Genomic DNA, 26,960 nt, shown 5'->3' with positions numbered 1-26,960 from the left:
GGGAGTAAGGGCCACTAGTGAATATATGCCACCCACCCATCCCCTCAGGTCTGTGAGACCCCCCCGCACAGAACCTTTCAGGGGCTTGGTTATAGGGTCCCTAGCAGATTATTAACTTGGACTTCTCTTTTCCCTCCTGTTCCCCATTCATCTGAAGTAAAAGTAAAGCCACACTGTTGAAAGACATGAAATATATGTGGTTGTGGGTTGTTTTGTATTGTTTTCCCCAAAACTGGAGGGCATACAAAAAAGAAGGGGTAATTTTTCTGACAGGGAAAGAAGAGGGCTATACTTTAGTGGACCTGTCTTCATTACCAAGAATAAATGGACCACCCTATAGAACAACTACTGCCAACTTCATCGTTTGAAAGACAAGGAAACTGAGGCCTAGAGAGGGGCAAACACACTGTCTGGAACCCCTAAACACAACCGGGGTCCCAAACTGTCACTGTCTGGGACAGTGTGTTTGGGAGTCCCAGACCAGACCCTACCCCTCCAGAACACTTGACTTCTGACTCCCAGGGTTCATTCCACCCCAGTTCCTGGTCCTTTGGCCCCTAAAAATCTTCACTCTCCAAATTCAGCCCCTTCCAAACTCAAAGAAAAACTCTGGCCTCCCTCTCCACCATGTGGGTTCCAAGGCCATCCTATTCCATCTCAGCAATCAGGCCTCTCTGTGACCACACCTTTCTAATGATTTCCTCTTCCCACCAGTAAATTGTTACTCTCTTTCCAGTTTTCAAAGTCCATCTCCCCATTATGTTTCCCAGACTCAGACCCAGCTGTAGCTGCACCGTTTTGCTCCTCATTGCATCCCCTGGGTTTAGCACAGATTGCTCCAACCTGCAGATAATTGACCAAATGTGGAACTCAGACACAGATCTATTGCATTGATTAACATTTCCAATTAAACCCCTGGTTAGGCTGTGTGTATTAGTGACTCAAATAATCACCGCACATGTAAATGCAAATGCCTTCCAAAGCCACGGAGCGCGGTAGGAAGCGACGCATATTTGGGAGGAAATGGCAACAGACTGCCAGACCCGGAGGTTCATTTGGTCCTCCGGTAACCCTAAATGAGATTTTAAATGTGTGGCTGTTAGTTGATCCGAGGCTTAAGCATCACACCTGAAATGGAGGATTCGGGTTCTGCGCGTCGCTGCAGGCCCTTTTCCGCCCCCTGCTGGAGAAGCTGTGTAGTGCCGAGTTGGCAGAGGAGTCCACCCCAGGCCCTGCAGAGGGAAACGCCTAGACCCCGGCAGGTGGGGGTGGGGGTGGGGGACGCGTAGCGGAGGCTTAAGTTATGCCCCAGATGCCTAGACTGCTGCACTTACCTTCCAAAGTAAAGGTTTTACACAGTTCCCTGCGCGCACAGGGTCCCCAGGGATCCTGAGAGGGAGGGCTTTTTTTTTTTCTTTTTTTTTTTTTTTTTCTTTTTTTTTGAGCAAGGGTCCCAGACCAGGCCCCAACCCACCCATGTAAAAGCAGTCAACCTACCTGTCTAGGCCAGATTGATAGCGCCTCCACTTCCCTTTGGGACACTGTCCTTCCCCACTCCCCTCTCCTTACCCAGGAAGAAAGAGCCAGTTGTTGAGGCTGCTGCTCATTGAGTTTCTTGTTCTCTTGGTTAAAGCTACTGGTTCCTGAAGGTGAGTTGCATGGGTGGGGATGCTGTTGATTTTAAATATCTAGAATCATCCTTCTAATTCTTGGCTGAGCTGCAGCTGCCTCAGCCACCAAAGTTTTCTATCCCACCAGAGAATTCAGGGCTTTTGGGTTCTTGGTAAGGCCATGACTTTTCTTCTCTCTCTCTTTCTAGTTTGCTCCTGCCTTCCTGCCTACTCCATCTGATCTGTAGATCTGATTTTTCTTTTCTTTTTTTTTCTTTTTTTTTTTTTTTGCCTTGGCCACATTCTTTAACCTTAATTTAGTAGCTTAGTCTCTGAACACAAATAGCAAAGTCTCTGATGTCAGCACCTCCCCATCCCTGCAGTTCTTTTTATTTCTCGTTTCCCTCACCTGGTATGTCCACTACTCACCCTCTCCCAAGACCTCAGCAAACTTGTTTGCTCTATATACCATTTCCACCTCTGACCAGGAAAATCTACAACCTGTGGGAATCGTTAACTAGTCAGAATATCCCTAGGGTCCTGTGTCCCCTAGCTTATAACCCTATTGCATGTGAACCTCCTTTTCCTGTCAGGTCTCTCCTACAAGGCCCACGTGCCTGTCCGGAGGCTTGCAGGGTCAGCTCCTTGACATTCTAAGGTCTCTCTGATCTCAGGATTCTCGGCTGTCAGCTCTTGACCAGGCTACCTCCTAGTCTCTTCCCATTTTGCTTGTTGCATGAGCTGGGGGATATGACACTTGTATCCAGAAACAGAGGTTTACAAATGGCTCTCTCTCCAAGCCTCCGCCTGTTAGTCATTCATTACCATATCAAGCCTCTTTGCCCAAAGTTGCCCCTGATTGGAGGCCTCAAGTACCAAATCACAGATCTTGTCCAATTAAAATTTTGCAAATGGCCCAGTGAAAACCGCACTGACCTTTACACCTCGCTCATCCCAGAACAGGGCCACGGTGTTGTCACCAACAGGAATGGACCTCCTTCTGTTCCAATACCTCAGACAGCCATACACTTGGCCTGGATTTGAGTCTGCAAAACCATGAGGGGAGCAAGACTAACATGGCTAAAGGCTTCCCTGCTGAAAGCCGTTTTTAAAAATAGCACTGCAACCGCCCCCATCATGCTTCCCAAAGCCAAGCCACTCACCCTTCTCTCCTTCGCTTCTACAGACCGACGGCCCAGAACCCTCAAGTCTAGAATCTGGAACGGGATTCTGAAAGGTGGGACCAAAAAAAAAAAAAAAACACAAGTGGGGCCTCTATATCTCCTTGCCTGAATCCCCCTCTTCCCACCATCCCCCACCCCACCCCACCCCTTAACCACCACCTAGGGAAGGGAAACTTGCCAGAGCAAGAATCTAAAATGTTCGGTTCACGCAAAAGTGCGGCAATAATCTTGCCAGAGCCAGTTCACAAACTGAGGGCAATGTCCCCCAGCGAGCTAAGGGGAAGAGGGGAGAAGGAGAGGCAGTGGACCCAATGACACTGCTCCCCAGACAAAGACAGGGCCAATCCAGGGACCCCGAGCTTTCTGGGGACGTTATTGCATCATTCCAATCCCCACAGGAGAAGAAAAGAGTCCCCCTGTTATTACCATCTCCCCACCAAAAAAGGGGAGGGCGATAAACAAAAATAAAAGAAAGAGGGGAAGGCACCCATTTAAGAAAATCGTCACTTTTTCTCTTTTCTCGTGTGTGTGTGTGTGTGTGTGTGTGTGTGTGTGTGTGTGTGTAGGGGGCGGGGGGTTCTGCCCTGGACTTGGCCAGACCATGGCCACACCCCCTCCCCTTCTCTAGGGAACTGCTGTCACAGCTACCGGGGCTGGGTAGGGGGGCGGGGGGCGAAAGGGAAGACTTACAGGCTGACGTAGCTTTCAAGGCGGGTTTTGCCTCAAGTGGCCCAGGCCCCAGTAAACGAGTCTAGGGTTTGACCAAGCGAAGGAGCCCCGGCCCTCTGGGAACGGCCCTGACACACCCACTTGTCCGCGAACCGGGATCAAGCAAACTGCTCGCTTGGTCTCAGGGCTCCGGGGAGCCACGTAGGAGACTCGAGGCTGGGGCACAAACAGGACAGGAGGGGGGTCCGGAAAGGCAGAACATCTGCCCAGCAGCCTTAAAGCATCATCCAACAGCCACCCCCTCCCCCGCGCTAGCCCGGGTGCAGTTAGTCGCGGGATTTACCTGCCACGGATCCAGCCACCCAGTCAAGACCTTTCCTCTACCTCCGAGAGCTCCAGCTGGCGGGGCTGGGGAGCCGCAGCCCCGCGGCCGAAGCCGCAGCCCCGGGCCCAGCCCGCTCCCCCTGGCTCTTCTCCCGCCCCCGCACACTGGCTCGAGGCGGGGGAAAAACTGCAGCCCCCAGTGCGAGATCCCAGACGGTTAGCTGGCACAGCTGCCCGCCCGCGGTAGAGCCCCTGCTCGGCAACCGCTCCCTAGCCGTTCTCTGCTATGACGTCACCCGAGCTCTGCACCTTACCTAGGCCAATCAGATGGTGAGCATAAAACTAAAATCGCCCTGAGTGGGCTACTGGGGACCAATCTTTTGTTTCCAGGCAGGAAGCGCCTGGGAGGGGGAAAAAACTGAAGGGGAGGGAACATGGAGAGGGAAAGGGAGAGGAGATGGAAACTTCTACACTGTCAGGGTTGTCTAGACAGAGGTGGGGCCATCCAAAAAGAGGGGCACCTGACAGGATGGAGAGGAGGGGAGAGTTCATTTATCTTCCTTAATTGCTCCCCTCAGGAAAATTGAGATTTCAGATGAATTTTCGGGGGACGAAATCTGTCCAGCTACACGGGCACGCTTTATTCGGGGGAAAAAATTGTTTCGATTTGGGACACCACCTGTCAGCCAGGCAGGTTAAACTGATGGAATCTCTAAAATACACAGAAAACTAAGAGAGGCAGATGTGGCAGTGGAATTCAAAGAGATGGCAATCTAGATCGGGAAACTACTTTTTTGCATACGAAGTACACACATTCCAAAAAGCACGGAATTATACAAAAAATAAAAATAACTCTACTTCAAATGGAGTTTAAATGTGATTCTCTCTGTCCATCCTTTCCCTTAAACCTTCAAAGCTCTCTCTTGTCTTTAGGATTCGGTTCAATTTTTGCAGATGTCCAAAGCTTTCTAAAATCTAACTCCAAAAATAATCTCTTGCTACTCCAAAATCCATACTCCCCATGATTTGGCTAGGTTATGTAAATTATGGTGAATTCCAGCAAGGAGACAGTAAGCTGCCAGAAAAAGTCAAATAATACAAAACAACAAGGACATTCAAATTGTAATGATGTAAAATATGCCTACAGACTCGATCAGAAGAGGACATAAAATTGTAATAGTTGGGTTAAACTAGTAGTATTATGAGTAACTTTTTCTTTCTACTTTCAAATTTATTTTTATAAAGATAAATATATCCTCACATACTTAAATGACCAAAATAGATCGTGACCCTTCCCAGTGAGCTTTTATTCAATTTTCTCTACACTGTATAACATCCAGCAATAATTTCTCCATAATGCCAACAAAATAGATTCCAAGAACAAGAGTGAACTAATATATCTGCCCAGGTCCTTTTAGTAAAAGTCGTACAAAAGAGCTACAGATGACCAGACGCGGTGGCTCACGCCTATAATCCCAGCACTTTGGGAAGCCCAGGCGGGTGGATCACCTGAGGTCAGGAGTTCAAGACCAGTCTGACCAATATGATGAAACCTTGTCTCTACTAAAAATACAAAAATTAATGGGGCGTGGTGGCATGCGCCTGTAATCCCAGCTACTCGAGAGGCTGAGACAGGAGAATCGCTTGAACCCAGGAGGCAGAGGTTGCAGCAGCGAGCCAAGATCCCGCCACTGCACTCCAGTCTGAACAAGAGCAAAACTCCATCTCAAAAAAAAAAAAAAAAAAAAAGAGCTACAGATTCGCCAGACATAACATCTCAGCATCTCAGGCAGTTGAAGAATGGGATGCCTCTTTTGGACTAATTCATTTTAAATTGTGATGATATAGGGAATTGAGAAAAACAACAATGATCCACTCTATGGCAAAACAAGAAAGAGGGAGGCAAAGACTAAGTAAACTATATAATTCAGACTATTTTAAGGGTCACTTTGCATTTTATTTTCCTAAATTCAAAATATATGTATTAATGCATATATGAGTATTACATTAACATTGTAGAAAGTGGTAGAGCTGGTATTTATATCTAAATGAGTCCAATGTCCATGCTTTTTCTAATATGATACAGTTTACTACTGCTAAGAATTAAATGTGGTATTACTGGTTTTGTTAAAATACATACTTGCTGTAAAAGAAACAGACTATGTAAGACTGGCATTTTTAAAAAATCAGGCATTTTTTAAAATAGCTTTTTTGGTGTGGTGGTTGTCTTTAATGCAAAAATATCCAACACCCTCATGCTCAAATCCTTGATTAATAGGTTGGAATCAGGATGGTTCTGACTCCAGTGATTTTACAGATATCTTTTTAATTAACTTTGGAGTAAAAAAATAAGCAACCACATCCCATTGATTTTTTTTTTTTTTTTTTTTTGCACCATGGTAAAAATAATCTAAAAAAATCACAAATCAAAATGAATGTAATTTATTCAATGTTAACATCTCTGATTTGTAAAATGCATTTATTTGGGTCAAACAAGAACCTTTTTTAAGAAATAGAAAAATATAACTGGATTTTCCTGGCTAATGATTTAACTTGGGTCTTCTAGGCTATTGATTTAAATTGTAATTAGAAGGTGTTCGATTTCACTCTAATCCTCCCATATACCTCAGCTATAACTCAGAGCTATTTATGCAGTCACCACATATGGTTATTTAAACGTTTCATGGGTGTATTTCTTCTCTCCCTAGTGATTATAGAAAGTAGTATGTGGACAAAATCCTATTAGGTGATTGACAAATTAAAGCATAGTAATGTCATAGAAAGAGGACTGGACTTAAGACCTAAGCCTAGGGTCTTCCTGTGAAAGGGTGATAACCTATATTATTCTTAATTCAAGAAAGCAGTCTTTACTGTCAACATGGTTTGTTCTCCAAGAATATAGGGCAACTGCATGAGAGATCTCAGGGAAGGGATTCTAATCTGAAATATCTTAAAGATTTCATCTGTGTAATTTTTCCCACTCAACTCACCGTTTTTACCACCCAACTCACTGTTCTCTTGCTTGGGAGTTCTTCGATTTAAGGGTATTATAACACTACCATCATAACCACTTGGCATGTGTATCCTACTTCTCAGGTTACAAACCACTTTTGTTTCTTCCCATTTGATCCTCACAACAACCATAACAGTTTACTATGACAATTATTATGATCTGCATTTCATAGATGAGAGAATGGAGACTCGAGGGTTTGAAGTTACCTGTCCAATGCTTCACAGAGATGGTCCTGGAAACCAGGTCTCCAACTCTCAGTTCTATGTTTGTTCTGCCACCCTATATGGCCACTTGAGTTGTATTTCTTCTCTGGGTCTCACCAATCCAACTAGCCCCTTGATTCACATGAGAAGTGAGAAGTGCCGGGATGGGGCTTGTAACAACAGAAGTAAACTGAAATGAATATCTTCAAATGTTTCATCACAATCCTGCATAAAAGGAACATTGCTCACTCTCATATACAATTGATGGGAGTGTAAATGGCACAACCTTTTGGGAGCACAAGTAGGTAATACTTATGAAATTTTAAAATGCATATGCCACTTGACCCAGCAATTCCAACTCAAGGAATTTGCTTATGAATATATTCATAAAAACATGTCAAGAAATGTTGAAATATGTTATGCTGAATATTATGCAAGAATGAAAAATAATACGTAAAAGGTAGCCTAAATGTCTCTCAGTAAGGGAATTGTTGTTTTTTTAGCCACTTTGTCAAATATGATTGCCGTGTAAAAAGCTGTACATATTTAATGTATACAACTCTATGAGTTTGGGAATAAGTATACACCTGTGAAACTATCACCACCATCCAACCCATGGACATATTTATCAACTCCCAAAGTTTTCTCCTGCCCAAGTAAGGGAATCATTAAATAAATTATGTGGTAGATACATATTTTGAACTGTTATGCATCAGCTTAAAAAATCAAGTATATAAACCCCTATGTACTGAAATAGTAACACTCCTTGACCAATTCTTGAGTGAAAAAATGCAGAACAGCATGTGTATTATAATTTTATTTTTGTTTAAAAAATTGGGTGTACATGTGTGTTTTAACTGCTAAAGGGGACACTCTGGGAATAAAAGAGGGTAGGAAAGACATGTGGGTATGTGTATATGATGGGGGACATTAACTCTTTTCTTTAAATACTTCTGTGTTGTTTGTATGTTTTTACCATAAGCATGTACTATATTTTACTTGTAAGAAACATCATTAAAAGGGGAAATAGGAAATACAGTCTTATTTTGGTTAAGACGAAAGCAAGCAAACTACGCCTGCTATCCTGAAAGAGGTCTGAATGCCAGGTCAATGATTCAGGTGTAGCAATCAAGGCTATGGTGTGCCAGACTGAACTGAGCCATACCTGGGCAGGCACTGAATGCAAGGCAGTAATGAATAACCCACTGGGCAAAAGCAACCCAGATTTCCTTGCTCCCTTCCCATCCTTGCCTCAAGTCCTACAACCAGAAGTTGCTCCCAGTAGTGGACTCTGGGTCTGTGTGGATCTCAGTCTTCACATCTTTTGCTACAGCAGCTGCACTAAAAAAAAAAGAAAAAGAAAAAGTCCCCACTCTTTCTCTGAATACAAAAGAACCTGGGGTTTGGCAGCTGATGCACAGCATTGGCTAGGAGCACAGTGCCTACTCCTCCTTCACTCAGGGCCGCTCATTACAGCCTGTTGCCATTACTGCAGTCTGGTACAATGGAGCCCCTTCCTGCCTGCCTCCCCATGTCCATCACTGGGGTCTCAAGCTCTTCTGTGGCAGGCAGCATTGTAGGTTACCTGCTGGGCAAAGAGCAAGGAGCATCAGAGATGCCAAGAGGTCTTGTCCTAGGTCTCTGAAACATCAGAGGTGAGGGAAAGAGGAAAGCCCATGGCTGGGAAATTACTATTCTCTTGGGTCTTCAGAGTTCTTTCCTGGAAATCAGGAAACCCAGGTTATATTCTAGCCTCTGGAGAGGAAATCCTGAACAAGACTCAAATTTTGCTGGGCACTAGTTTTCTCCTTCGTCGAACCCGCCTTGCCTATCTCCTTGGATTGTTGTATGGATACAAACAGCTAATGGAACAAAAGCAGATTTAGCAGATTTTTGAGCTATACATCTCGTTAACAGACTTGATGAGTCGCATTTACATATGCTCCCTAAATGGTGGCAGCTTGGGAATGAAGGATTTCTCCTGACCTTCTTTCACTACAATTATCCCCCGTTAGAGACCTGCCCTGTAGAACTTAGGAGCTTTCTGAAGCCCCCAGCTTTTGCCCTCTTCCCTTCCACCAGGGAGTTAGTGAAGGAAAAACAGAAGACAATTAAATCCAGGTGGCTCTGGGTGAATTAATATGAGAATTAGAAAGTTCCTCTCCTCTGACTTGGTTTTAATTAGCCCTGCTTCCACCATGGTCCTACATATCAAACCACATTGTTTAATTGAGCTGATGCTCTGTTTGATTTTTCTCCCAAGTAGATCACATTATATATTCCTTCCTTACGTGATCCCAATCACTGCACTACTGGAACCTAAGTCCAACCTGCAGAGTGAACTGAATTTGAAAAGTTGGTTTCATTGCTTTCCCCATTTTACCAAATAGAAAAAAGAGAAGGAGAAAGTAGAGAACAAAATCTAGGGGATAAAGAATGAAGGAGGTAAATAGAAAACCAAATCTTATTTATTTTTATTTTTTTTGGACCGGCTGGACTATGATGTCATGTTTTTCCAGCTCACCTGTGATTGGCTGCTCAGTTCAGCATCTGCTGAGAGCTAAAGGCTGATTATTTGCCGGAGATACAGACCTTTCAGGGAAGCTTTGAATCATTGCTGGTTGTCGTGACAACCTGGGCAGTGTCTGCTCCTGATAACCACATAATGAGGTTGTCAGGAACAGAAGTGCCCCCATCCCCACTCCCAACCATCTGAAATGGTGAGCAATAGAACATTTCTCTCAGGAGGCGAAGGGAAAACAAATCACCAAAAGGCAAATGGTGGAGATCCTCTCAGAAAATTTATGTCAGCCAAATCCTGGAAACAATCTTGAAGAGTTCCATACCTACCCTCTCCAGGTCCCTCTTGAACCCATGTATCCACTATAATTCAGAGACGTGAGGAACAGGTGGTGAAGGGGTGAGGAACCTCTGCAACTCTCCAGTAAAGCTGAATAGAGGGAGGTGTGAGTAGAATGCCAAACTGACTAAGGCAAGGCACATTACCTCTCTTCAAAGGGCATCATCATGGGAATGGTCCGGGGAAAGGAGGACTATGTGTCAAAGATGGCAGGGCATGGCCGAACCCAGTCACCAAAGCCCTACAAAAAAGAGAGATTGAAGGAAATTGCTTGTGGGCTTTTCTGCTTCCAACTTTCATTTCCCTGGAGGTAAAAACATCACTATATTCTCGTGGGCTCCAGATGTTCTTGAGAGGGAATATCAGTGGCGTCTTTGTGATACATTAGAAATTCCTAGGACAGACTTATTCAGCTCCTACTAAGTGCAAAACACATATCTAGGTGCTATAGACGCTACATAGGTGAGCCAAACTTGGACCATCTCCTCAAGAAACTTGGAATCTAGTTGGGAAGAGAAAATATACACCCAGGAAACTGTGATACAAGACAGATGTAGTAAGTACTACAAAAGAAGTCTAAATTCTTTAATTTCAGAGAGAGGAGAATCACATCCAGATGGTCACACTCCAGCTGTAACTCATCTTTCCAGGGTTTTCTCCCACCATTCCTCCCTTATACCCCGACAGTCAGCTATCAAACTTCCTCTGTTTCCTTGATGTGCCTTGACTCATATCTCTGTGCCTTTCCTCCTGCTCTTCCCTATGCCTACCACAACTTTCTCCCTCCTTTCCCTACCTGGTGATATTTAACACATATTTTGAGATTCTACTCAAATGGCATCTTGTTGATGAACAAACTGGTCTTTTATTTCTAATCCCAAAGGGATCTGTACCTGGTGGATATGGATGTTGACTAATCCACTGATATCACTACTCTACCCAATATTCAAATCTAGAAGCATAAAAGAGAACACTGGGACAACCAATTTTGGGTTATTCATGGAAAAGCATAAAGTCAGACTAATTTAGAAAAGTCTTATTTAGATAATCAACACAAACCGGTTCTCCCATTAAACATCTTTTATAGCTTTCTTATTTTGAAGTAGTTTAAGACTTACACGAAGTTACAAAAATAGTACAGAGAGTTCCCATTATCCTTCACCAAGTTCCCCCAATATTTTGATATATTATATTGATTTTATTTTGCACAGCCGCAGTACATTGACAAATCCCTGGAAACTGATATTAGTAATATGACTACTAACTCAAATACTGACTTTATTCAGACTTGCCTGGTTTTTACATACATTTTTCCGTTAACTATTTTACCAACTTGTCTGAAGAGGAGCAACATTATTGATAGTTGATCTGAATGTCAGTATTTTTCTCAGGCTCATTCCTTTCTGAAAAGGACCAAAACCTGAAAGAGTCAAAACTTACCCAGAGCTGAAAGAGTGAAAGTCAGTTTGAGCTAAGAGAAAGCACCCCTGCCACTAATCAGGCTGGGAGAATGCACAGATAAAGCCAGTTGCAAAGTTAACAGAAAACACTTTCTCCCAAGGTCACACAGCAGTTGTAAAAGGCCATAACTACCTCGCCTCCTTTGAGTGACTACTCTTTTCTTACCAGTGATGCCTTAAACCTGCTTTGCTACTTGCATTTATTACTGGAGATACTCAGTTGTTAAACTACACAATAAATTTGAGTTTGTGGGGCTGTAGTCTTCTCTCTGATAGTCTTTGACTAATTAAGCTTTACCATAACAAATGGTAACCAAGCCAGGGTTACCTAGAAAGCTCCTTGAATGATCAGAAGTTAGCCATATTTCCTGGAATCTACCTAGAGGCTCACAGTGTGACTAAAACGGGTATGATATACATAACAGATGTCTAATAAACTCTCACCGCATTGATGTGGGATTGTTCCATAGCAAATTTAGTGTAATGGTACTGGATACAAGGACAAAAGCCAGGAGGGGCATTATTACATAGATGTTCAGCATGCAATCTCTGTAATTAAACTGCTGGCCTTCAAATCCCAGATTCACTATTTGATAGTTTGATAACCTTGGACAACTTATTTAGTCCCTCTGAACCTCAGTTTCCTCATCTGTGAAATGAGGGATCCAACAGCACCTTCTTCTTAGGGTAATTGGGAAGGTTAAATATAAATTAAATGCATGTAAAGTGGGAAAGCATTAGAGTAGTGGTTCTCGATTTGGCTGCACAGGGAACCACCTGGTGATTTTTATAAAATGCTAGTGCTTGGCCCCTACCCCTAGACATTCTAACTTAATTGGATAGCATGAATCTGGACACTAGGATTTTTAAAAATCTCCTCAGGTTCTAATCTCCTCAGATTCTGATGTGCAGCAAAATTTGGGAACCCCTGTATTAGGGATTTCATTACTTAAGGACTATTTTTCTTCCACAGGCTTGTAGTTATTCTCTCCTGATCTGTCTCAGTGTCTGATGTCTCTGAGTGTCTGAAGAAGGCCAGGAAGTGGAATGGGGTGGGGTGGGGGAAATTTCTCAAGGAGAAAGCATTAAATTTGATCTTCTTGGAGCCTTTACCCAGGTTTGTTTTTTGTTTTTTTGTTTTTTGCAAGCCCTGTCCTGATTACCAGACAGTTGGCAATCAACATCCCCTTTTTCTTCCATGTCCACAGCAAAATAATGAAGACACTGAATATTTGGGTAAAACTGAAGCTGTATTAATCTTCTCTTCTGTTTTCTCCTCCCAAACATAACTCAGTTACACTTCAAATTAAGTGGTCTCAAGTGTGAATTTACAAAGTTAATATGTGCACACAGGATTGGCTGACCATGGAAGATGTGTTTGATAGATGCAGATCTTAATGTGCTGTTGTTTCATATAATTAAGCACCTGTTGCACTTCATAATCAATCCTTTTTTTTGCGATAATGCAAGAACTTCTTACAGTCAATGTTATCTCATATTCACTTGATATGATCACTTGTAAGGGAAGGGCATTTGAAACAGCTTGCCCCTCCTACCCTTTTTAATCATCTGAGAGAATACATTCCCTACTCAATAAATAAATATCAATTAACTGATGAATTGTAAAGGTCAGCAGAACAGAAGTTTACAATATGTTCATAATTATTTTAAAAAGTGGTTCACCACCTCTCTCGCACAGCAAACCCCGCCACACACACACACACACACACACACACACACACACTTACTTATTCATTCCGGCTGCTAATATGGAAAATTTAACGAATTCTGACATGTGAGGCTAAAGTTTACTGCCAAAAAGGAAAGGGGGCAGGTTGCTAGGCAAATTAATACTATAAACATAGAAAAGTGACAGCCTGCTAAGAGAGTATGCTAACACACATTTTTAAAGCGCCACTCTAAGTGCACTTTGCATTCAAATGACCAATATGCTAATTATAGTCCTTATCTGTTTGTTTGAGGCCTTAAGAGTCTAGCCAGCTCAGAGCCCAGACCCCAGCCAGCAGTTTGACTGCAGGTTTTTAGAAATAATAACATGGCATTTCTTTAAACATATTTTCAAATTCAAGCTTCTTACAAATCAAGATTGGCCTTTCCCTCATTCAGGGAATTAGTGAGGCTTAACTGTGTTCACTATGGTGCCATCCCCCACAAACCCCTGCTAACAAAGGCTCTGACTTCTACTTGAGCACAGCCTCTTGGGGCAGATTTTCATGGTAATTTGCGGGCTCTGTTTTGAAAGACACGGGGTGTCTTTGTAAATGGGATTCGCAGATGGCAGGGGGTGGGAAGGGTATACTTTCTCACTAATCGTGAGATTGTCTTTGACCCTTTTTAATTTTCACCACCATGTAAGGCCAGAAAGAACTCTTAACTCAGGTTTTTGTAATTTAAAGCAAACATCCCCTAATTCTGTTCTTAAGAGAGAGGTAAAGAGACAGAACACCATTCTCCCTACACTATGGTTGAAATTATCAGACATTATCATGACTATATTGGCGGGAGGGGACTGAGGATTTATCATTCTTCCCCCAACCTTAGGTTCTATTTGGATTTGCTTGGGGAGGGTGATGGTGAGTGTATCCTGTTTTATTTATATGACACAATCTTCAAATTCCTTACTTTCTCTTATAGATTTGTGGTAAAATCTAAACTGTCTAGAATCCCACAAGCAGCAGCCTCAAAGAATAATTTTTTTTGCTATATTGCACTTTGAAAAAAGGGCCCGCCCCCCGCCCAGTGCACGCATGTGCACAGGCGCACACACACACACAAGCTGACATCACAGTCTTCTCTCTACAGTTTAAGTTAATGATCCATGGACATAACAGGCTTATTCTTAAAAATATTATGAAATTAGTTTTATTGTGTTCTTTCCCTTCCTGTGTTCCAATCTTCCTTTTAAGGACTTCTCCCAGATACCCTAAAGCCCAATGAGCTATAGTCACTGCCCATTTCCTTCCTGTATCCAGAAAGGAGACAATCTGATTGACTTCTTTGCTGTATGGTCTTATCAATTTCATTTATTGCTCCTTTTAGATTCTGTGTATATTAGGAGAACCTTTCTGGAGTGGGCAACAATGCTTGAATCAAAGGAATGAGTTGCAGAGATGAAAATGTAGACAGCACTGCAGGCGTTTGGGGAGTAGATGAAAGAGGAATATTTTGGAGAAGAAAAATTGCAAATCACACTGCTAAAGAGTCCTTCCCCCAACAAGGTTGATTCTGATACCCGTGACCTCCAGGGTTCTCAGTCATTCATACTACCTTTTCAGTAATCCACACCATGTTTTCGAAGGCACACTTCTGCATTCACACTTTAAAGCAAGACTCAACTCCAAGAAGCTTCAAACAAAAATAAGGCTTTTGAGTTAAACAGAAATTTAAAATTCCTAACAGTGCCCCTGATCCTCTGGTTAATTGCAATCTGACCATATTAGGAGTCAAGGCCAGTCCATGCCTCAGAGCATCTTTCTTTGCTGCCATACATTTTTATGCTTTTTGATTTAAAAGACTGGAGGTGACAGTGGGGTTGGGGAGCAATCTCATGGCTAGTTTAGCCAAGCCCCTGGGATATCCTAGATTTAAAGTAGGCTGGCTACATTGAAAAACCATTTTTTTCTGGCTTGGGAATTTTGATTGGCTATGATGCATTACTTTAAAAAAAAAAACTGTAGTGTTTAAACAATCAAATTATCTTACTTTTAAAATGACATCTAAAACCAACTCAGTACTTTAAGATAAGTTCCATGCTTTCTGCCACCTTTGGAAGGCCTGCTTGTACTAAAAAAATTAAAATACATTTTCATCTCAGGAGATTCTCTCCCCAGACCATTTTGGGTGGACTGAGCCCAAAGCTGTTTCTATATCGGCCCAGAGACATGGACTAGGCCATTTACTCAGAAGATCATTTGTAAAGCTCCTATAAAAAGGGGTAGTCATTTTTCAAATAATTTACTGTACCAAATCACACGCAAAAAAGGAAGGCACTAAAACAAAACATAAAGCCCCACACATTCCCCTGAGTTGGTGAAGGGATAGTTTCAAAGTTTCTGAATAAGAAAGAAAAATGTATTATAGAAAGACTTGATGGCTGGATGACTCAGCTGTCAGACAAGGTAGTTTAAAACCTCTCTGGTTGTGAAGCATCAACAAACTTGACACCAGAACTTATCAGTTAATCTGCTTAACTAGAAAAAAAATGGTGTCATCCATCCACTTCACAGCAAGGGAGGCAGGCACCAAATTAGCAATGAAGAGAAGTCAACAATATCAAATGCATAGCTTGAGCTAAGGGTGGAATATGAAAATCAATAAAGACAGAAGACACAGAAGATAAGCAACCCATGTTTAAAGCCTCCTCACAATTAGGGCTAAACCTTTATAGCCTGTGCTTATTTTGTTTCATTTAATAGTTACTACTTTCCTTAGAAAGCACAGAGAAAAGAAAATTCATTAAATCCAGTAAATCAATAATCTGTTGAATATATAACACATTCACATAAGAGTGATGTGCCTCTGACCTAATTTCCCTACAAATTAAGTCACATAGACCTGGCCCTTGCCCTCCAGATGCCTACAAAGATAGCGAATACAGGAAGCAATAGAAATGTGTGTGCAAGAAAAATAGGACAAATATTGTATGGCCCCCTGTGGATATTCCATGAACGCATTTGAATGGACCAGCCAGTCAGTTCTCCAGCGTACTATAGGGTTGTTGAATTTTATACATCAATAAATACAAATGTACGATCAATGTACGATTAATCAGGATGAGTACATGTGCAATCAAAAAGATAAAAATAATTTTGAAACTACTTTTATCCATAGCATGGTTGAAAGAGTTGACTGTCCATAAACTAAATAAATAAGATCAGTGCTTGCTGGCAAGGCCATGATCACCACTCTCTCTTCAATGCCTAGCACTCTGCCAAGCATCAAAAAGGATGCAGTATTTGTGAACCAAGTGAAAGACATGCCGTAGAAAGAAAAGAGTTGGTTCATGCAATGGGGAAAGCATAGAGCCATTGCAGGTACTGCATGAGTGAAGAATCTCTCCCTTGCTTACTATGAAGAGCATAGAGCTGCACCTTCCAGAATGAAACATTCAGAGACAATGTCTTATTTGCAGCAGTAGATCAAAGAGGCCAAGAAATGGCTGAGATGAAAATAGAAGAAGAAGGAAGGACACAAACAAGAATATAATTCATCAGTTCAAATGTTCAGAGCATATTTCAGGTGGCAAAGAAAAGGAGGAAATGTTCCACTTAAAGAAGAGGTTAAGGAACAGAGAGGGTTCATATGAATAAAACTGGGAACAGAGAAAGGGAACAAAGTCTAGCCTTGTCATAAGTGAGAGAGGATATGGAATGAATAATGATTTGAGCCTCCTCAAGTGGAGCCTTTTTAAAGTCAACTTGCGGACAAATGAATAAACTAATTTAGGAGAGCAGCAAGTCATGAAGGTCTTGTTAAAAATAGCCATCAACCAGAATGAGGTAAGGGATTACTTAGGAAATGTGAGCAAACTGAAACCAGTAGCCATGGCATACCAAATCTTATGAAGAAAAAGACTTTCTGTGCTGTATTCTGATTTATGGGAAAGGAAGGTTAAAAAGCCATGACAAGAAACCAAACAGGAAAACCACATTCATTTGGATCTAGCCGACTCAGTTTTATAATAATCCCAGACCTAGGGCAGAATAAACTTACCTTTTGCATTTCAAACAAAAAAAAAAACTGTTAGCTAAGCAAATTATTAGTGTTCGTATCAGATGGAATTAAATCAGCTTGGGAGAAATAATTTCTTTTAAATATTTCTGTGGCACTAATTTGTATGTAATAATCCATATCCTAATCATCATGTCTCATGCAATGAATAACCTTTTTTTTTTTTTGAACACCTATTCTGTGTTAAGAAGCATGCTAGACATAGAAGATACAAAGCTAGAACTATATCCGTGCTCCTTGCCTTTAAGAAACTCATAGTCAGGGATCAAGGAAGGAGGAGAAAAATATACAGGAGAATGTCATCCATTTAAAAAACATTACTAAATGTCTATCATATGTCAGGAAAAATTCTAGATAGTTGACATATATAACTTGCATTTCCCCATGCTTAGTCAGGGCATGGGTGCAAATGAATTCACATTAATAGTAATAACTCAAGTAAAACTGGTTTCCTTTAGCACAGTGAAGAAAAACAGAAAAAATCTTTCCTTTTTCCTGTTTTTCCCAACCAATGACTATTGCCTCTTTCTTCTTCCAAAGTAATATCACAAAGATCAAATGGAGCAGCTAAGCCCAAAGAGAACTTGCCAAAATAAGCCCTTGTTTGTCCACACTCACCCCACCCCCAAGGTCTTCTTTATAATTAGACACTTTCCAAGGCCCACTTGGTGTTTATATGAAGCTTAGCTATCTAATACCTAAAACCCAACAGAAGACGTTTTTGAACCTTTATAAAGTGTTAGGCCTCAAGTTTCCTCATGCCATACCTGACCCTGATTACAAATGAAATGACATGCACTTTAATAACTCAAATTTCACTGACTTGTATCCCCACCTGTGTAATAGAGGGTCTCAGTCCCCCTTAAGCTCTACCCAGTTATTTCTAATAGTTGTCAGGAACAGTCCTTTCATGTTGTTCTTCCACTCTCACTCTCTTCATGAATGTCAACTGCCAACAAATTCGATCAACAAATGTTTCTTACTCACAAGCAGTTGCTCAGTTACTGGGGATCCAGAGGGGACCACGACAGCCAAAAGCCTTCCTCTTATTAAGGAACTTTCATTTTTTTCATTTTATTTTCTTCATATTTTTTCATTGTGATGGTCTTATTTTTATTACTTACTTTTTGTCTTTAAAATGTATTTATCATTTAATTGATAAATAATTGCATATATTCTGTACAACATGATGTTTTGAAACATGTATACATTGTAGAGTGGCTAAACTGACCTAATTAATGTATGCATTACCTCATATGCTTAATTTTTTTTTTATAGTAGGAACTGTTAAAAATCTACTCTCTTAGCAATTTTTTTTCTTCTTTTTTCTTCAAATTCAGTCACATTTTTCAGTCTACATTTCTAATTCTAGTTCTCTTGCTATTGAGACCCTGTGACAGGGTCTCAATCTGTCACCCAGGCTGGAATGCAGTGTTTCATTCACAGCTCACTGAAGTCTCAACCTCCCTGGTTCAAGCGATCCTCCCACTTCTGCCTGTAGCTGGGAGTACAGGCATGTGCCACCACACTTGGTGAATTTTTGTATTTTTTGTAGAGATGGGATTTCGCCATGTTGCCCAGGCTAGTCTCGAACTCTTGAGCTCAAGAGTTTGAGTGCTAGGCCGGGCGCGGTGGCTCAAGCCTGTAATCCCAGCACTTTGGGAGGCCGAGACGGGCGGATCACGAGGTCAGGAGATCGAGACCATCCTGGCTAACACGGTGAAACCCCGTCTCTATTAAGAAATACAAAAAACTAGCCGGGCGAGGTGGCGGGCGCCTGTAGTCCCAGCTACTCGGGAGGCTGAGGCCGGAGAATGGCGTAAACCCGGGAGGCGGAGCTTGCAGTGAGCTGAGATCCGGCCACTGCACTCCAGCCTGGGTGACAGAGCGAGACTCCGTCTCAAAAAAAAAAAAAAAAAAGAGTTTGAGTGCTGAAGCGATCCACCTGTCTTGGCTTCCCAAAGTGCTGGGATTACAGGCATGAGCCACCGTACCTGGCCAGCAATTTTCAAGAATACAATACATTCTTATTAACTACAGTCACCATGTTGTTCAGTAGATCTCTTGAGAGATCTAACTGAAACTTTATACCCTTTGACCAACATCTCCCTGGTCCTTGACCCCCAGGTTCTGGTAACTACCATTCTACTTTCTGCTTCTGAGTTAAGCAACTTTTTAAGATTCCACATATAAGTGAGATCATGTAGCATTTGTCTTTCTGTCCCTGGCATCTTTCCTTTAATATAACGTCCTCCAGGTTCATCCATGTTGTCACAAATGACAGGAATACCTTCCTTTTTAAGGCTGAATAGTATTCCATAGTGTATACGTACTACATTTTCTTTATCCAGTCATCCATTGATGGACACATAGCCTAATTTCATATCTTGATTACTGTGAATAATGCTGCCATAATGGGAATTCAGCTATATCCTCAACATATTTATTTCATTTCCTTTAAATATATACCCAGTACTGGGATGGTTGGATCATATAGTAGTCCTATTTCTAACTTTTTGTGGACCCTCCATACTGTTTCTCATAATGGTTGTCCTAATTTACTTTCCTACCAACAATGTACAGGTATACTTTGGAGATATTGACGGTTTGGTTCCAGACTATTTCAGTTAAAGCAAATATTGCAATGAAGTGATTCATACAAATGTTCTGGATTCTCAGTGCATATGAAAGTTACATTTGCATAATACTATAGTCTACTAAGTATGCAATAGTATTATGTCTAAAGAACAATATACATAGCTTAATTTAAAAATACTTTATTGCTAAAAATAATGCTATTGATCATCTGAGTTTTCAGTGACTCATAATCTTTTTACTGATGGAGGATCCTACCTGCATGTTGATGACTGCTGACTGATCAGGGTGGTGGTTGCTGTAGATTGGGGTGGCTGTAGCAATTTCTTAAAATAATGCAACAGTGAAGTTTGCCACATCAATGAGCTCTTCCTTTCATGAAAGATTTCTCCGTAGCATGAGATGCTGTTTGATAGCATTTTACCCACAGCAGAACTCTTTCAAAATTGAAGTCAATGGTCTCCAACCCTGCCGATGCTTTATCAACTAAGTTTATGTAATATCCCAAATCCTTTGTTATTTCAACAATCTTCAGAGTATCTTCACCAGGAGTACTTTCCATCTTGAGAAACCACTTTCTTTGCTCATCCATAACAAGCAATTCCTCATCTGTTTGAGTTTTATCATGAGATTGAAGCAGTTCAGTCACATTTTCAGGCTCCATTTCTAACTCTACTTCTCTTGCTATTTCTGCCACATCTGCACTGACTTTGTCTGCTGAAGTCTTAAACCCAATCAAAGTCATCTAAGAGGGTTGGAATCAACTTCTTCCAAACTCCTGTTAATACTGATATTTCAGTATCCTCCTATGTATAACAAATGTTCTTAATGACATCTAGAATGGTGAATATTTTCCAGAAGGTTTTCAATTTACTTTGTCCAGACTGATCAGAAGAATTGCTATCCATGGCAGTTAAAACCTTACAAAATGTATTTCTTAAACAATAAGACTTGAAAGTCAAATTTTCTCGTTGATCCCTGGGCTGCGGAATAGATGTTGTGTTAGAAGGCATGAAAACAACATTAATCTACTTGTACATCTCCATCAGAACATTGGAGTGACCAGGTGCATGGTCAGCAAACAGTAATATGTCAAAATGAATCATTTTCTGAGCAGTGTATCTCAACAGTGGGCTTAAAATATTCAGTAAATCATGCTGTAAACAGATGTGCTGTCATTCAGGCTTTGTTCTTTCATTTATAGGGCATAATCAGAGTAGATTTAGCATAATTCTTAAGGGCCTTAGGATTTTCAGAATGGTAAATGAACATTAGCTTCAACTTAAAGTCACTGGCTGCATTAGCCTCTAACAAGAGTCAGCCTGTCCTTTGAATTTTTGAAGCCAGACATTTACTTCTCTAGCTATGAAAGTCCTTAGATGGCATCTTCTCCCAATAGAAGGCTATTTTGTTATATTGAAAATCCGTTGTTTAGTGGTAGCCACCTTCATCAATGATCTTAGCTAGATCTTTTGGGTAACTTGCTGCAGCTTCTCCTTCAGTACTTGCTGTTTCACCTTGCAGTTTCATGTTATGGAGACAGCGTTTTTCCTTAAACCTCATAAACTAATCACTGCCAGCTTCAAACTTTTCTTCCACACTTTACTAACCTCTCTCAGCCTTCATACAATTGAAGAGAGTTAGGCCTTGCTCCGGATTAGGCTTTGGCTAATGGGAATGTTGTAGCTGGTTTGATATTTTATCTAGACCACTCAAACTTTACCCATATTAGCAATAAGTCTGTTGTGCTTTCTTATCATTCATGTGTTCACTGGAGTAGCACTTTTAATTTCCCTCAGGAACTTTTACTTTGCATTCATAACTTGGATAACTAGTACAAGAGGCCTAGCTTAGGTCTATCTTGGCTTTCAATATGCCTTTCTCACTAAGCTTAATCATTTCTACTTTTTTATTTAAAGGGAGAGACATGCGGCTCTTCCTTTCACTTGAATGCTTAGAGACCGTTGTGGGCTTATTAATTGGCCTAATTTCAATATTGTTGTGTCTGAGAAAATAGGGAGGCCTTAGAAGAGGGAGAAGGAGTGATATGGGAGGACAGTGGGTTGGTGGAGCAGTCAGAACACACACAACATTTCTTGATTATGTTTGCCATCTTGTATGGGCATAGTTCATGGTGCCTCAAAACAATTACAATAGTAGTATCAAAGATCACTGATCATAGATCAATATGGTAGATATAAGAATAATGAAAAAGTTTGAAATATTGTGAGAATTACCAATGTGTGACACAGAGATATGAAGCGAGAAGATGCTGTTGGGCTGTTGGAAAACGATGCTGAATGACTTGATGGATGCAGGGTTGCCACAAACCCTCAATTTGTTAAAAAAAAAAAAAATTATATCTGCAAAGCACAATTAAACAAAGTGCAATAAAAGAAGGTGTGCCTGTACATAGGCTCCCCTTTCTCCACATCCTCACCAAAACTTGTTATCTTCCATATTTTTTATAATAGTCATTCTAACAAGTATGAGGTGATATCTCATTGTGATTTTAACTTGTATTTCCTTGTTGATTAGCTTGATGTAATCCCATTTGTCTAATTTTGCTTTAGTTGCCTGTGCTTTTGGGATCATAGCTCAAATATCATTGCCCAGATCAATGTCACAGAGGTTTTTCCCTATATTTTCTTCTACTGGTTTTACAGTTTCAAGTACTATATTTAAGTCTTCAACCCATTTTGACTTGGTCTTTGTGTGTATTATGAGTGAAGCTTCTGCCTGTGGATATCCAGTTATGCCCCCACCATTTATTAAGGAGACTGTTCTTTCCCCATTGTGTAGTCTTGGCATCTTTGTCAAAAATCCATTTACCTTAAATTTGTGGGCCTATTGCTTGGCTCTCCATTCTGTTCCATTGGTCTATATATCTATTTTTATGACAGTACCATGCTGTTTTGATTAATAGAGCTTTGTGATATATTTTAAAGACAGGCATTGTATTGCCTACAGCTTTGTTCTTTTCACTCAAGATTTCTTTGGTCCTTTGGGCTCTTTTGTAGCTCCACACAAATATTAGGATTTTTTTTTTCTATTTTTGTGAAAAAATATCATTGGAATTTTGGTAGGGATTGTATTGAATCTGTGGATTGCTTTGGGTAGTATGGACATTTTAACAATATTAGTTTTTCCAATCCATGTATATGGAACATCTTGCCATTTATTTGTGTCTTCTTCAATTTCTTTCATTAATATTTTATAGCTTTCAGTGTAGCAATCTCTTACCTCCTTGGTCTTTATTCCTAAATAGTGTATCTTATTTGTTATTTAATACTATTATAATTGAGACTGTTTTCTTGATTTTTTTGCGGGGGGGATAGTTCATTATTAGTGTATAGTAACACTACTAAATTTTGCAACCTTACTGAATCTATAATTTCCAAGAGGTTTTTTTTTTGTTTTTTTCTTTGTGGAGTTTCTAGGATTTTCTCTATATAAGATTATGTCATTTGCAAACAGAAACCATTTAAACTTCTTCCTTTCTGAATGGGATGCCTTTTATTTCTTTCTCTTGCCTAATCACTCTGGCTAGGAATTCCAGTACTAGGTTGAGTAGAAGTGGCAAGAGTGGGCATCCTGGTCTTGTTCTTGATTGTAAACAGCTTTCAACTTTTCACTGCTGAGTATGATGTTAGCTGTGGGTTTGTCATAATGACCCTCATTGTGTTGAATACATTCCTTCTGTGTTAGTCCATTTGTGTTACTATCAAGAAATACCTGAGACTGGGTAATTTATAAAGAAAAGAGGGTTATTTTTGCTTACAGTGCTATAGGCTGTGCAGGAAATATGGTACTGGAATCTGCTCTTGGTGAGGCTTCAGGAAGCTTACAATCATGGCAGAAGGCAAAGGGGAAGCAGACACACCCTATCACAAGAGCTGGAAACAAGAGAGCAAGCAGGGAGGACTCAGGCTCCTTTAAACAACCACATCTTACATGTACGAATTGCACAATAATTCACTTTTCTCTTAGAGCATGGTGCTAAGCCATTCGTGAGGGATCATCCCCTGTGATTCAGTCACCTCCCAACGGGTCTACTTCCAACATTGGAATCACATTTCAACTTGAGATTTGGAGGGGACAAATATCCAAACCATATTATTCTGTCCATGGCCCCTCAAATCTCACATCCTTCTCACATTTCAAAATACAATCATGCCTTTGCAATAGTCCTCCAAAGTGTTAACTCACACCAGCATTAATTCAAAAGTCCCAAGCCCAAAGTCCAAAGTCTCATCTGGAGAGAGTTCCTTCCACCTATGAGCCTGTGAGATAAAAAACAAGGTATTTACTCCCAAGGTACAATGGCAGTATAGGCATTAACCAGACATTTTCATTCCAAAATGGAGAAATTGGCTAGAAGGAAAGGGCAATAGACCCCACGTAAGTCTAAACCCAGAAGGGCAGTCATTAAATCTTAAAGCTCCAAAATAATCTCCCTTGACTCCATGTCCCACATCCAGGGCACACTGGTATGAGGGATGGGCTCCCAAGGTTTTGGGCAGTTCCATTTCTGTGGCTTTGCTAGAGGCAGACTATGTAGCTGCTCTGATGGGTTGGAGTCCAGTGTTTGTGGCTCTTCTAGGCTGAGGATGCAAGTTGCTGCTGGCTCAACTATTCTTGTGTATACAGGGCAGCAGCCCCCTTCCCACAGCTCCACCAGGCAGTACCTGGTGGGGGCTCTGTGTGTGGGTTCCAACCTCACATTTCCTCTTGGTGCTGCCATAGTAGAGGCTCTCTGTCGGGGAATCTGCTACTGCAGCAGGCTTTTGCCTGGACACTCAGGTTTTCCCATACATACTCTGAAATCTAGGTGGAAGTCACCAAGCCTCCTTCACTCTTGCATTCTGTACACCTGCAGACTTAACATCACATGGAAGTTGCCAAGGCTTACAGCTTATGCCCTCTGAAGCAGTGGTCTGAGCTGTATCTAGGGCCCTTTGAGCCATAGCTGGAGCTGGAGCAGCAGGGATGCAAGAAGCAGCCTCCTGAGGTGTCAGAGGGCATTGGCACGCTGGCCCTGGCCCATGAAGCCATTCTTTACTCTTAGGCCTCTGGGCCTGTGATGGGAGGAGCTGTCTGAAAGACTTCTGAAATGCCTTCAAGGCCTTTTCCCTGTTATCTTGGACATTGGCACTTGGCTCCCTTTTAGTCATGATAATCTAAATTGCTCCACAGCCTGCTTGAATTCCACTCCTGAAAAGACCTTTTCCTTCTTTGTGACATGGCTAGGCTGCAAGTTTTCCATTTTTTTTTTCTCTGCTTCCTTTTTAAATATGAGTTCCAACTTTAAGTCATTTCGTTGCTCCTGTATCTGATTGTAGGATGTTATAAGCTGCCTATCCATCTCTTAAACACTTTGCTGCTTAGAAATTCCTTCCACCAGTTACCCAAATTCATCACTCTTGGGTTCAAACACACACAGACCCCTAGGGCATGAAGACAATGCAGCCAAATTCTTTGCTGGGCATAACACGAATGATCTTTACTCCAGTTCCCAATAAATTCCTCATTTACATCTGAGACCTCATCAGCCTGGACTTCACTATCCACATCTCCATCAGCATTTTGGTCACAACCATTTAATGAGTCTCTAAGAAGTTCCAAAATTTCCTTAATCTTTCTGTCTTCTTCTGTAACCTTCAAACTTTTCTGACCTCTATCTGTTACCCAGTTCCAAAGCTGCTTCCACATTTTCAGGTATCTTTACAGCAACTCCTCAGTATCAAATTTATGCATTAGGCTGTTTTTGCATTGCTATAAAGGAATACCTGGGGCCGGGTAATTTATAAAGAAAGGTTTCTTAGTTCATGGTTCTGCAGCCTGTAAAGCATGGCACCAACATCTGCTCAGCTTCTGGGTGAGAGCCTCAGGAAGCTTATAATCATGGCAGAAGATGAATGGAGAGTGTGCCTGACAGATGGCAAGAGTGAGAACAAGAGAGCAAAGGGAGAGGTCTCAGACTCTTTCAAACAACCAGATCTCACATGAACTAACTGAGCAAGAACTCGTTTATCACCAAAGGATTGGTGCTAAGCCATTCATGAGGGATCATCCCCCATGATCCAATAACCTTCCAACAGGCCCCCGCCTCTAACACTGGGAATCACATTTCAACATGAGGTTTGGAGGGGACAAATATCCATATCATATTGCCTTCTAAACCTAATGTATTTAGAGTTGTTATCATGAAAGAATGTTGAATTTTGTTAAATGCTTTTTCTGTATCTATTGAAATGATCATATGGTTTTTGTCCTTTATTCTTTTAATTGGTGCACCACATTTATTAATTTGTGTATGTTAAACCATTCTAGCATCCCAGAGATAAATCTTTTTTGATCATAACGAATGTTATTTTTAATGTGCTGTTGAATTTATCTTGCTAGTATTTTGTTGAAGATTTTTACATCTGTGTTCATCAGGGATAGTAGTTTTTTATTGTTGCTATGTATTTGTCAGTTTTTGGTGTCAGAGTAATTCTGGCCTCATAAAATGAGTTGGGAAGTATTCCTTCTTCTTAGATTTTTTGAACAGGTTTCATAAGAATTGGTATTAGTTATTTAAATATTGGTGGAATTTAGCAGTGAAGGCGTCAGATCCTGAGCGTTTCCTTGATGTGGGACTATCTATTTCTTATTCAATGTCTTTACTCACCATTAGCCTGTTCAGATTTTCTATTTCTTCATGACTCAACATTTGTAGATTGTATGTATCTAGTAATGTATCCATTTTTTCTAGGTTATCTAATTTATTGGCATATAACTGTTCATAGTAGATTCTTATGATCATTTGTTTTTATTTAGTCATCAGTTGCAATGCGTTCTCTTTCATTTCTGATTTTCAGTCTTCTCTCCTTTGTTCTTAGTCTAGTTAAACATTTGCCAATTTTGTATACCTTTTCAAAAACCACTCCTACTTTTATTATCTTTTCTATTGTCTTTCTATTCTCCATTTCATTTATATCTGTATTGATCTTTATTATTTCTTTCCTTCTACCAACTTTGGGCCTAGCTTGTTCTGTTTTCTAGTTCCCTGAGGTGTAATGTTAGGTTAGTTATTTAAGATCTTCTTTTTTGATGTAGGCATTTTCTACTATCAACTTCCCTCTTAGTAGGGAACATTGCTGCACTCCATAAGTTTTGGTATGTTATGTATCCATTTTCACCAGACAGAGCTTGTGTTTCTAATGAACGATATTGGTAGCCCCTCCAACCCAGTCCAGTTACTGATGGTACTAGTACCTCTGGCTGTGGGAACACGGAGGCCCCTGCT

The 26,960-nt window shown here is 41.0% G+C and overlaps 1 protein-coding gene across 10 annotated transcripts in view; it reads right to left on the bottom strand.

Annotated features, from left to right (window-relative positions):
• Window positions 1-26,960, bottom strand: part of PAK3 (p21 (RAC1) activated kinase 3) — a 301,485-nt gene that overhangs the window by 132,483 nt on the left and 142,042 nt on the right. For 2 of the 10 annotated variants that reach the window (XM_017954044.3, XM_017954047.3), the window contains exons 1-3: window positions 3,807-4,079; window positions 2,774-2,840; window positions 2,547-2,656 (exon numbers count right to left, since the gene is read on the bottom strand). The exons of 3 other annotated variants lie outside the window; for them this stretch is intronic. The gene's annotated coding sequence lies outside the window, so the exon portion shown is untranslated. Of the gene's footprint in view, window positions 1-2,546; window positions 2,657-2,773; window positions 2,841-3,484; window positions 3,765-3,806; window positions 4,081-7,006; window positions 7,380-26,960 lie in introns of those variants that run through there. 5 more of the 10 variants (XM_017954046.3, XM_017954055.3, XM_017954053.3 and 2 more) reach the window with 5 other exon arrangements.

This window comes from Papio anubis, chromosome X (genome assembly GCF_008728515.1).
Source record: "Papio anubis isolate 15944 chromosome X, Panubis1.0, whole genome shotgun sequence".
In the NCBI taxonomy this organism is placed as follows: domain Eukaryota; kingdom Metazoa; phylum Chordata; class Mammalia; order Primates; family Cercopithecidae; genus Papio; species Papio anubis.
Note: the sequence above shows the minus strand (reverse complement) of the source record. Positions and strands in the feature narration are given on the sequence as shown.